Source organism: Elephantulus edwardii, unplaced genomic scaffold, assembly GCF_000299155.1.
Source record: "Elephantulus edwardii isolate Elephantulus edwardi_28Jun2011 unplaced genomic scaffold, EleEdw1.0 scaffold00081, whole genome shotgun sequence".
In the NCBI taxonomy this organism is placed as follows: Eukaryota; Metazoa; Chordata; class Mammalia; order Macroscelidea; family Macroscelididae; genus Elephantulus; species Elephantulus edwardii.
In genome coordinates this window covers 12,241,347-12,253,736 of record NW_006399831.1, presented here as the reverse complement: position 1 = coordinate 12,253,736, position 12,390 = coordinate 12,241,347, and the positions used below count along the sequence as shown (strand labels likewise).

The following is a 12,390-nucleotide window of genomic DNA, read 5'->3' as shown; positions in this document are numbered from 1 at the left end:
CCAACAAGACAGATTGGCACAGTGCCTTTGCAATGGGATCAGTGTATCAGAGATGATGAGGATGACACAAACAGGCAACTTTCAGGTCTGTTATTCATAGGGATTCTATGAGTCACACTTACCTCTCCGGCACCTAACAACTTCTATAGTATTTTTGCTCTGTTTTGCTTAGAAAATACTTTTCTGTATTCAAAGATAGCTCTTCTTTTCAGGATGTTCTTGTCTCTCTCTAACACAATGTATCATGACACCATCAATATTTTTTATTTTGATACAGGCCAAATAGTCATCATGGCTTGTACCATTTTTCAATGTACACTTGAAATAATCATTAATTCCTTACTCACTTTCAACAGTTCTTTCTAGCAGCAAAAGTGTAAGAGCATGTGTGCTTTGTTATCTCATTGTAATATTGTACTGTGATGAGCTCACTTATATGTTGCATTATTTGATTTAATATCTCTCTAATGAGCCATACCATGTATTGTGGAACCAGATGTTTTAGCGTGGATAGGAAAGGACATAATGGCAAAATTTTTCAAGACATTGAAAAAGAATAAAAGTAATTACATATAAACTATCAAAACTTTTTTCTTTAAGGATCTATTTTTTTCTAGGTTTATAATAACATTTACAACAACTCAATGGATTAAGGTATTTAATTAAGGCTTAGGCAAGTATCATAGTACTTGTTTGGTACAACAACTCTTATACTAGAAGAAGAGAGATTCTCATGGAGTTATCAAGAAAACAAAGAAAGAATATATGGTGTATACAGACCAGTTTTCTCTAAAATCTTCAGATTTGTTTCTTATCCATGTATAGATTTTATATCACAAATAAGAAAAGCATTCGATTTCACACTAAGAATAAATTTATTTAGGAAGACTGACATAAATGTTTACAAATATTGCAGTCATTTTTTTATTATTTGTATATTCCACAATGTGAGATGGAAATAAGTGGATACATATATGCATGGGAATTACTTCACTGACTAGTCACACGTATAAAAAGACATATGTGTATTTTAAATATGGACAAATGAATACACAACAGACACATGTAGCTTTACAAAGTAAATTGAATACAAGTATAGTCTCTAGTTTACCAATAATATTCTCATATCTTTAAGTAAATGCTAATACATTACTATTTTTCTAAACTATATTTGCTTGTTAATGAAACCAGAGCATGTAGCATTTTATAAAAGTGTGGTGAATTAATGGATAAGATTACCTCACCTCCCTAGAGCCTTCTGAGTCTCTACAGAAGAGGAAATTAAGGGAGACAAACTGAACTGTGATGCTTGGGGACTCCCTTGATTCTGCCTGTCACCATTTTAAGCTGGCTCAAGGCCTCGGGGGAGTCTGACTGTTCTAGCCTTCCTCAACCAGCCAGACGGTAACGGCCCACTGCTTTTATTCATTACCCTGAATGTAATGCACTAAATTTAACAAGTAACACACTCAGCGGGAATTTATTGGCCTTTTGCAGCATGATTGCAAGGTAGGATATGGATATAGATTCCAATTACTGTTGACACCCAGATAAGAGGAACAAAGCCTGTGTATAATTATTAATCAAAGTTGATATTTTAGGGAAATAAATATCTCTATGCTATTTGTAGCAAAGGTTCTTAGGTTTAAGGAACTCTCCTTTGTTACACAATGAAAGCATTTCAATTAAAATTGGCAATAATAAAATAGCAACACATAAAATCAACAGAATGCTATAATGATTTTCACAGACAAACACAATTTCTGCATGAAAGAGATGTACAGAGGGCTAACTAATTAAAAAATCAGACTCACATGTGAAATGTAAATACATAACTAAATAGACATGCTTTCTTTAGAACATGTAACATTTTTATTCAGGAAAAATGACTCACATCCTATATTATATTGCTATTGAAGAAATAACTATAAATATATGATAATGTAGTGTTTTTTAATATATTGATGTTGATGCTCAGAGTCTTTAGGTTGTAATGAGGATATAGAAGGAGCTAGAAATATTATTTTCCAATAAGACTTTATTATCACTCTTTGTTTTGTTTAAACACTATTTTGTTGTTATAAGATGTTCAGTCGATTTGATTTAAGACAACCAATTTTTTTCACGGAGGAGCAGCTTGTCAGATCTTCCCAGGCACCTCTGAAGGATTTGAAATTCTAACTTTTTTTTTCTTTTCAGTTGTTAATGAAGTTGTGTTAATAATAATATTTTACTCCTGCATCTTCTCAATTGTTTCTTCCTTGTATTTGCCCTTTTCTTTTCCAACTTGGCGAGATTTGGCTTTATGTTCAAGGATCTTTTTTCTGTCTTTGTGCAGTTTTAGCTTAGTGATAACCACTTTGCTAGGCTGAATGCCCACATGGATCATTGTACCATTAGCTTATTCTCACTACACCCATTCAGTGTAGATGACATATTTCTTTCTGTAAACCTGGACTACTTTGCCAATTTGTTGACCTTTTTAGTGCCTTCGTACATGAACTTCATCATCCTTTCGGATGGTCATGGACCACACGTTGTATTTCTACCTCAGCTCCTTGGACAGAGGAGGACATATCTTCCTTCAAACATGAGAGGGTGCATTGAAATGCCTTTTACAGTTTTGCCCCAGTCAGAAGTCACAAAAGGATTGAACTTCATTTTGGCCGCTGCCCTTCGGTGATGGCGTTAGGGGGTGAAAGAGCTGAAGTTCTAACTTTTCAGTTGACAGTTAAATGTATAAGCATTTGTGCCATTCAGGGACTCCTAGAAAGGGAGTGTTGTTAGGTACGACAAAGATCAAATCACTTTTCTACTTGTAGGGACTTCACGTAACGAAGTAGACCTTTCCATAGTTTTTTTTTTTCCTTTACTGTGATTTTCATTAAAACAGGTAACAGATCTTTCTTCACTGAAGTTGCAGGAAATATTGAAACTGCCATTTTTTTTCAGTGAACAGTTAAGTGTTTAATCATTGTACCACTAGAGTTTCTACTAGGACCCTAAAAACATAGTAAGTATAAAGAAAGAAGAGAAAAATTACTTTATTTTGCCACATTCAGTGAATTAAGAAGAAGAAGAAAAAAAAAAAAAAAAAAAGAAATACTGAAGAACAAAAATCATGAAAATACCAGACTTCCCTACAATCAGAAGGGAACAAAATAGATGAATGGGATCTTCTAAGAATCAAATCCCTATACACAGCAAAAACTTTTCCAACAGGGTAATAAGGAAAGTCACAGACTGGGAAAAATATCTGATAATGACATATCTGATAAGGGACTCATATCTAAAATGTATAGAATACTCCAGCACGTCAATGAGAAAAAGTTAAACAACCCAATAGCAAAATGGACACAGGAGATGACTAGATACTTTAACAAAGAAGACATGAGAAATAGACAAATGAAGAAATGTTGAAAATCCCTAACTAGCAGAGAGATGCAAATCAAAACAACTGTGAGATGTCATCTCACCCTAGTAACAATAGCAAACTTAAACAGAGCAGCAAACAATTAATGCTGGTGAGGTTGTGGAGAGCTTGGAACCCTTATTTACTGCAGGTGGGAATGTAAAATGGTGCTACCACCATGGAAGAGGGTTTGACAAGTTCTCAAAAGTTGGAAATAGAAGTACTATTTAATCCCCCAATTCTATTAGTGGGAATATAAAGAAACTATAACTGCCATCCAAACAGATATTTGCACATTTATGTGCATTGCTGCATTATTTACAGTGGCAAAGAGATGGAAGCAACCCAAGTTCCCATCAACAAATGAATGGACAGAAAAATTATAGTATATTTACACAATGGAATACTTTGCAGTACTGAAAAAGAATGAACTTGTAAAACATTATACAACATGGGGGATCCTGGAGCACATCATGCTGAGTGAAATATCGTAGTCACAAAAGAGCAAATATGCATTGTACCACTCTTATAAAGAAACAAAATTTTAGAGTCTATCCCACCAGAATAAAAGACCATCTGAGGAACAGGTTCGAGGCTTTAAACACTAATGAGCAAAAACCAAATGAGCTGTGGAAGGATATCAAGAATATCATTCATGAATAATTCTAAAAAATCATTACAGAGGATAAAGAAAAGATCAAGATGGATGTCAGAAGAGACTGAATATTGCAGTAGAGTGCTGGTTTGATAGAGACTGGTAAAACCTCTGAAAGTATGACTCTCAGACACTGTCAAATCTGGATTTAAACACTGCCTCAGGATTCAACTTTTAGTCGAACAACACAGAAGTCAACAAGGTGAACTAAATACATATGAGGAATATGTATTTAGGAACCTATCGCATGAGACAAAAAGGGCAGCATTGGCCCCAAACCAAGGACCATAAGGCAGAACGAGGTAGGAAAGAAGGGTGAATAGAGGAGAACCAAAGAGGGAAGTAGGAAGACTGGTATTCATTGAACTGATTATAATTAATGTCCTGAAGTAAAATGTATATTATGTGTTGAATGAAAAACTAATATGCTCTGTAAACTCTCATACAAACCCAGACCAGTGAGTTGACTCTGACTCACAATGACCAAAGGGTTTCCTAGGCTATAAATCTTTTTTTTTTTTTCAGATTATTTTAAAAATTTCTTTATTTTTCTTTTCAATGAACATCTACAGAGATTTTGGAATTCCATTCACTCATTGTTGCACCCCTCTCCTCTCCCCCCCCCCCCCCCCCCCAGGTTTGCTCCTCTCCTTCAAACGCGAAAGAAAAACTCCCTCATTGGTATGCAATACCCCCCACACATCCCCCACCCCAAATATAATTCACTCTGCAACCCTCATTCCGTACTCTTACGATAAACATAATGCCCTAAAATATAAGATATTCTCTCCCCCAAAGACTTCAATGCCGTAAACATATTTCATCCAGTTTTTCTCAGTCTTACCCCCATCCCGATGTCAGCCTCATTCTACAACAGTGGCACGATATAGCATTTGTCCCTTTGTGACTGAGATACCTCACTCAGCATAATGTCCTCCAGGGTCACCCATTTTGAATAATATTGCATAAATCTTCTACAGAAGCAGATTGCCTGTTTGGTTGTTTTGGGGGTTCCCCTCCCCCCCATGGAGTGCCTGGTTGAGTTAAAATTTTTTAATTTTTCCATTTCTAGCAAAATAGCCACAGTGCCAGCATAGTGGCTATAAAATTCAACCAAACCACAATAAAAAAAATCAAGACTATAAAATTTTAAAAAGCCTACAACCCTATTACCTTCTCTGCATTTTCCTTAAGTGACTAATTTGTATTATTGAGATAAAGGACAGGAGACACTTAATGTGAGCTCTGAACTTTCACCTTACAAAATTACATTATGGTTATAATAATTACTAGGCCTTTGATCTGGAGCCATTAATTTAATCTTTCTTATCTTCTTTCCTCAAGTTCAACATTAGGACAATTATAGTAATTACTTGCGTTGTTACACTAAAATAAAATAATCCAGGTAAATCGTTGAATTTAAGAACATATACAGTATTTAGTAAACATTAGCAATTATTTAGTTATTTTGTATTATTTAAAAGCAGGACACAAAAACTGTCATTTTTTTTTCATTTACGCTTATAAAGTACCCATTTGAGAGAAAATATTTTATTTTTAAGAAGAAATATTTTATTCTCTGGTTGATCAGTTTGAACTTGAGAATCATGACATTTTGGAATGATATTATCATGTATCTGTGTGACTTTAAATAAAGTTCACTTATAATATTGGCATGCTAATACATAATAGTACTCTAGCAATACCCTATTAGTATGAAGCTGCTAATAAGAAAGCCATCAGTTCAAATCCATTAGCCTTTCTGTGGGAGAAAACTTTAAGTAGACAGGTCTCATTAATATTTACAGATTTGGAAACATGATTAAGAGTTGTCATGAAACAGAATGGACCAGATGACAGTAGTTTTGTGGTGTGTTAGTTTTTTTAAAATAATGATGTTTGTATAGATTGCACTTTAGCATAAAGAAAATAGAAATATACCAAATTGGACCTGTAAGCAGCATCAAGGTAAATGCAGAAGACTGTATGTGTGAAGGATTTAATTTTTTTCTGGATCCACAATAAACATTTATGGAAAAAAAACAGTAAACAATTAAATTCATTTAGACAACTCTGCTACAAAATACTCCTTTAAAATGTTAAAAAGTAAAGATGTCTCCTTAATGACCCAGGTGTGTCTTACCCAAATGAAGCATTTGAATTTTGGTGTTGATAAAGAACACTAGCTGTATCATAGGATTCCAGAACAAGAAGTAAATTTATCTTGGAAAAAGAGCATCCAAAGTGGTGCTTAAAAGAAAGGATGGCTGCCCTTGCCTCATTTACTTTAGAAATGTATCAGGAGGGACAATATCTGAGAAGAAAATCATACATGGTAAAACAGAGCATCAGTATGTTGTTGTTTTATACAATTGAGTCAGAACTGACCAATAGCTGACTCTCCAGCAGGATTACAGAGACAATTAATAACACAGGAGGAGATTGCCCCTCCTTCTCCCTTAGAGTAACTGGTGGTCTTGAACTGCATGCCTTCGAGGCTGTAGTACAACTTCTTGCCACTAGGCCACCAGATCCCTGTACTTTAGGTCTGCATAATGCTAACACAGAGGGGACCTGGGTAGTAGGTATACAGTGTTTCTTTGTATTATTACTTATACATGTATGTTTATTGGAAATTATCTCAAAATAAATGTATGTTTTTAAAAGAAGCAAGTGAAATTTAGTTTAACTTAGTACACCTAAAATATTATTAATAAATATTGAATGATATATAGCAATTATTAATGATATATTTATTGTTTTTGTTGTTGATTGCCTTTGATTTGACCACAACTCATAGCTCCCTATGAACAAAAGGTCTGAAACCCCTCTATAATTATCTGTCAACATTTATCAAAGGTCATCAAGTTTCTTTCTGGAGGCATATTATTTAGGAAGTGGATGCCACTCTTGCTTTCAAAATTATATATTTAAATTTTCTCATATTGTCTTCCAAATCAACAACAGTATATCTTAATTCAAGAAAACCATGTATCAGCCATATGTGATTAGTGGTTACCATGAAGTTCAGCAAAGACTGATAGAAACAGTAAGGTAAGAAGTGAGTGAAAGGAGGTAGGCAAGGGCCATGTACATAGATAGAGCACTAATAACACAGTCTAGAGGGCTTGCAATGACGGTACAGTCTCATGTGATAACAATCCTCCACCGCCTTTTTTCTCAGTGTCTGTTACCTTCACAGGACTCCTTGCTGTTTCCTAAATATCACAAGTACACTTAACCATAAGAACCTTGTTTTTATTGTTTTCTCTTTGGGAAACTGTGCCACAGGATGACTCTTTTATTTACTCCTTCACTAGGAATCTGCTTTTTTCAAATATTTCTGAGAAGGTTTTTAGTAATATATTTATATAAGCAAGCAAATGCCACCCTTTCCAGGAATTCTTCAGTCCCACTGTACAGCTATAATCTTCTTTAAAGTACTATAGAATATGGTAATTTTTAGGTTTCCTTAGGGAGTTTGTATGGCCTGGTGGTAAGAAACTGTACAGCAAACTGAAAGGTGTGTGGCTTGAATTCACTGGCTGCTCCATGAGAGAAGGATGAATAATCTCTTCCTGTGCAAATTACTGTCTTTGAAAACTCGTTGGAGGGTCAGACATGAGTTGGTTCCATCTTGATGGTACACAACAGCAAGAGTAGGTGTAGTTACTTTTCCCCCCTTTTTATATCAACTGGCCCAGTGGACAGAAGGCAATGCTACCAAGCCGAAGGTGGGTGACTTTTTTTTTTTTGTTTCTTTTTTTGTTTGTTTTTTTTTTTTTTTTTTAGGTTGTTTATTTTTCATTTCAATGAACATCTACAGAGATTTTGGAATTCCATCCATTCATTGTTGCACCCTTCTCCCCGCACAAACCCCTCACCCCTCCCCCCCCATGCGGGGGGGGGGATTGTGTACCAATGAGGGAGTTTTTATTTTGCTTTTCAAGGAGTGGGTGACTTTTAAACTGCAGCCCTCAGGCCTGTCTTTCATTGTTTTAGTTCAGACATTCCTCTAGTCATATAGCCCTGGCGTACAAGTTGCCCTACAACAGTAACTTGTGTTTACCAGTGAGGCTGAACACTGTGACACTGATGTGTCAAATGCGTTAATGGTTGGCTACCCAATGTGGACAGAGAGTCGGGTGGAGCTGTCTGACTAAAACAAGCTTGGAAGGAGGAGTGGCATCCACTTCCATGATAGCTTGCCTTCGGAAACCCTATGAACCTGGAGAGAGGATAAAAGACACCCAAGTGTCAAGGACTCTCCTTCATAGGGTCGCTATGAGTTGCGTGCAACTCGACAGCACTTAACAACAACAACATATCAAGAGTATAATTCAGAAAGAGTGTAAAAAGGTCATAACAAAGACAGAAGAGGAAGAAAAGTCCAAAATGGATGTCAGAAGAAACTAGAAATATTGCACTAGAGCACCAAGAAGCCAAAGCAGAAGGAAGAATTCAAGATACTAAAGAGCTGAACAGAAGATTTCAAAAGGCAGCACAAGGTGACAAAGTAAAATATTACAATGAAATGTGCAAGGAGCTGGAGTCATAAAATCAAAAGGGCAGAACTTGCTCAGCATCTTAAGCTCAGGGAACTGAAGAACAAATTCAAACCTCGACCTGCTATAATCAAGGATGCTTTAGGCAAAATATTAAATGATCCAGGAAGTATTAAAAGAAGATGGGAAGAATGTACTGAGTCACTGTATTGAAAGGAATTGGCAGACATAGAAGAATTTCCTGAAACAACATGTGAGCAAGAGACTATGGTGATGAAGGAAGATATTCAAGCTGCTTTGAAGGAAATAGCAAAAAATAAGGCTCCCAGGAATAGATGGTATACCAATTGATGTATTTCAACTAACAGATGCTACCCTGGATGTGCTCACCAAGTTGTACCGAGAAATCTGGAGAACAACCACTTGGCCATCTGACTGGAAGAGATCTATATTTGTTCCCATCCCAAAGAAGGATGACCCAAGAGAGTATGGAAATTATAGAACAATATCATTGATTTCACATGCAAGGAAAATTCTGCTGAAGATTATCCAAAAACAACTGGGACAGCACATCAGCAGAGAACTGCCAGAAGTCCAGGATGGGTTTAGAAGGGGTTGTGGTTCTAAGGATATTGTAGCTAATGTTAGATGGGTCTTGGTTGAAAGTAGAGAATACCAGAAGAATGTATATTTGTCTTTCATTGATTATGCAAAGGTGTTTGACTGTGTGGATCATAACAAACTTTCGCTGTCTCTGAAAAGAATGGGAATCCCAGAACACTTGATTGTGCTAATGCAAAACCTATACTTGAGCCAGGAGGGAGTCATCAGAACAGAGCTAGGAAACACTGCATGGTTCTTTGGGAAGGGCATACATCAGGGATGTGTCCTATCTCCATTCCTTTAAAACCTATATGCAGAACAGACTATCTGGAAAGCTGGGCTCTTATGAGGAGAAGTGTGGCATCAGGTTTGGTGGAAGATCCATCAACAATCTGTGTTATGCAAATGACGACACAACGCTGCTTGCTGAAACTGAGGAGGACCTGAAGCGATTGCTGCAGAGGGTCAAGGAGTACATCCTTCAGTGTGGATTGAGGTTCAATATCAAGAAGACAAAGAATCTCACCACTGGACCAATTGGCAGCATCAGGATGGATGGTGAAGAGATTGAGATTGTTCACAGCTTTAGTTTGCTTCGCTCAACAGTCAACATTCTTGACACTAGCAGCCAGGAAATTAAAAGACTTATTGCGATATGAAAGTTTGTTGTTAGGGACCTCTCCAAAGTACTGAAGAGCAATGGTGTCACTATGGAGACTAAGGTGCTCTTGATACAGGCCAGCCATGGGCTTTGCAATCAATTGTTACGCATCAGAGAGTTGGACAATTACTAGGGAAGATAGATGGAGAATTGATGCCTTTGAGCTGTGGTGCTGGAGAAGAGTATTAAATGTACCATGAACTACTAAGAAAACAAACTGGTTCATCCTGGAGAGGGTAAACCAGGATGCTCCTTGGAGACAAAGATTCTGAGGTTTCTTCTGACATACTTTGGACATGTTGCAAGGAGGGACCAGTCCTTGGAGAGGGACATCAAGCTTGGGAGAGTGGAGGAACAGCACAGGAGGGGAAGACCTTCTATGGGGTGGATTGATTCAGTGACTGGGGTAATCAGGGTGGTGTTTGACACAGTGAGATTGGCACAGGATAGAGCAGGGTTTAGGGCTGTTTTACATAGGGCCACTAAGGGTCTCAAATGACTTAACTGCACAAAACAAAAATAACAACTGTGAGTTATTTTAAGGAGGTGGGATTTTGTCTGCTTTGTTTGAGTGGTATTTCCCAGAATATAGAATAAACAGTGCCTGGCACAAAGAAATAATCCAAGCAATTTATGATAAATGAAGTGTTTAATAAATATATGAATTATACATAATTTATTCTCAGTATTCAAACAAAATGACATATTCATCATATTCTACATTCTAATCTGGTGAGTAGTGCTTGTGATCTTAATATCTTTCAAGCCAACCACCTAACAAGTAAATATTAGTTTCTTCCTGCCTAGAGCATGAAAGAAGAAAATAAAACAAAAATTCAGGAAAGCCATTAGTCTATATAACTAATGATTCATGTGAACCACCATCTCTTTAACCGAAGAAGACTAAGAGAACTCAATGGTGCCCAGCTGTACTCTCACCAAGATGATAATAGAGAGCCATGGCTGGAATGTGTAAAAAACATCTAACAAAATGTAAAGCCCCAAATAGAGGGAACTGACTTACTAATTAGAAAGACTAGAGGAATTCTTGAATCCACAGCCTTATGAGAAACTTCTACTTTACAAGTTTCTTCCAACTAAAGTGTCTTCTAACTGAAGACACTCTTAGAAATAATTTTCTATGTAAGCACACCAACTGGGACAGCAAACAGCAACACACATGAAGAATGTACTCCTCATAACAATCAACTATATGAAACCAAAAAGGTAGTATTTGCTCAAAAACAAAGAGGAGAAGGTAAGAAGAGAGTGAAGCTTTCAAAATGGAAACAGGGAACTCAAAGAATAAATATGGGAAGTGCTGACACATATCAGGGATTAAAATAAAATGACACATTTGAATATGAACTTAGTGGGAAGACAAATTCTCTATGTAAACTTTCTCCAAGGACACAATAACAAGTTTATTAAATAAAATAAATCTGTGAGATATTTATATAGTGAAAAACTTGCATAATGAAATTTAAAAAACTTAAAAGTATTGGTTTTAAAAGTAAGACTCAAAAAAATTAAAAAAAATTTAAAAAGTAAGACTCAGAGACATAAAGATTAAGTTTTGCTAATAAGTGATTTCTCCCTTAAATTTTTGAATATATTTACTCATTCTAGAGAACTCATTTTTTGGGTATATGTTTTGGTAACATTTTTGTTATGTTCACTCTTCTACCAAGTGAATTAATATAAGAATTCTGTGGAAAAAGTTAAAAGTATAAACAAATCCTCTTTGTATTCTACATGTCCTGGCACAAAGGCCAGAAGTTAAAACACTGAAAAGGAATAATAATATGTTTGCCATTAATATAATACACAAGAAAAATTTGCTGACAATAATTCAAATATCTTTGCAGCTGAATTAAACAAGAAAATTACCAGAAATTCAATGGAGATTCAGAAAAGAACATGAAACAATTGATAGCATTCCTTATTTCAGATAGACCTTAACTGAAATCAGAGAACACCACAAAGATATTTACCTATGCTTAACTGAGTTTGCAAAGACATTCAATTGTGTTGATCATAACCAATTATGGATAACCCTGAGAATAATAATTCTAGAACACTTAATTGTGCTCATGAAAAGCGTATATGTAGACTAGGAAGAAGTTACTCGAAGAGAGTCATGGCATATGATTTAAAATACGAAAAGTAGAACAAAGTGTTGCCTCCCTACTCCAAACTTTTAAAATAAATATGCTGAGTAAACAATCTGAGACACTATTCTATATAAAGAAGAATATTATATCAGATTTAAAGAAAACACATCAACAATCTGTGATTTCAGAAGATACAATTTGGCTTGAAAAAAGCAAAGCGAACTTGAATACTTACTGATGAAGCTTAAAGGCTATAATCTATAGTATGAGTTGCACTTTAACATGTTGTTGTTGTTGTTGTTATGTGCCGTCGAGTCGTTTCCGACTCATAGCGACCCTGTGCACAACAGCTCTAAACCCTGCTCTATCCTGCGCCAACCGCACCGCCTCCAACACACCCATCCCGATTACCCCAGTCACTGAATCAATCCATCTCATAG

At 36.0% G+C, this 12,390-nt stretch overlaps 1 pseudogene; it reads right to left on the bottom strand.

Annotated features, from left to right (window-relative positions):
* Positions 1 to 2,230: 2,230 nt before the first annotated feature.
* On the bottom strand, positions 2,231 to 2,661 carry LOC102861883 (annotated as a pseudogene).
* Between the last annotated feature and the right edge of the window lie 9,729 nt (positions 2,662 to 12,390).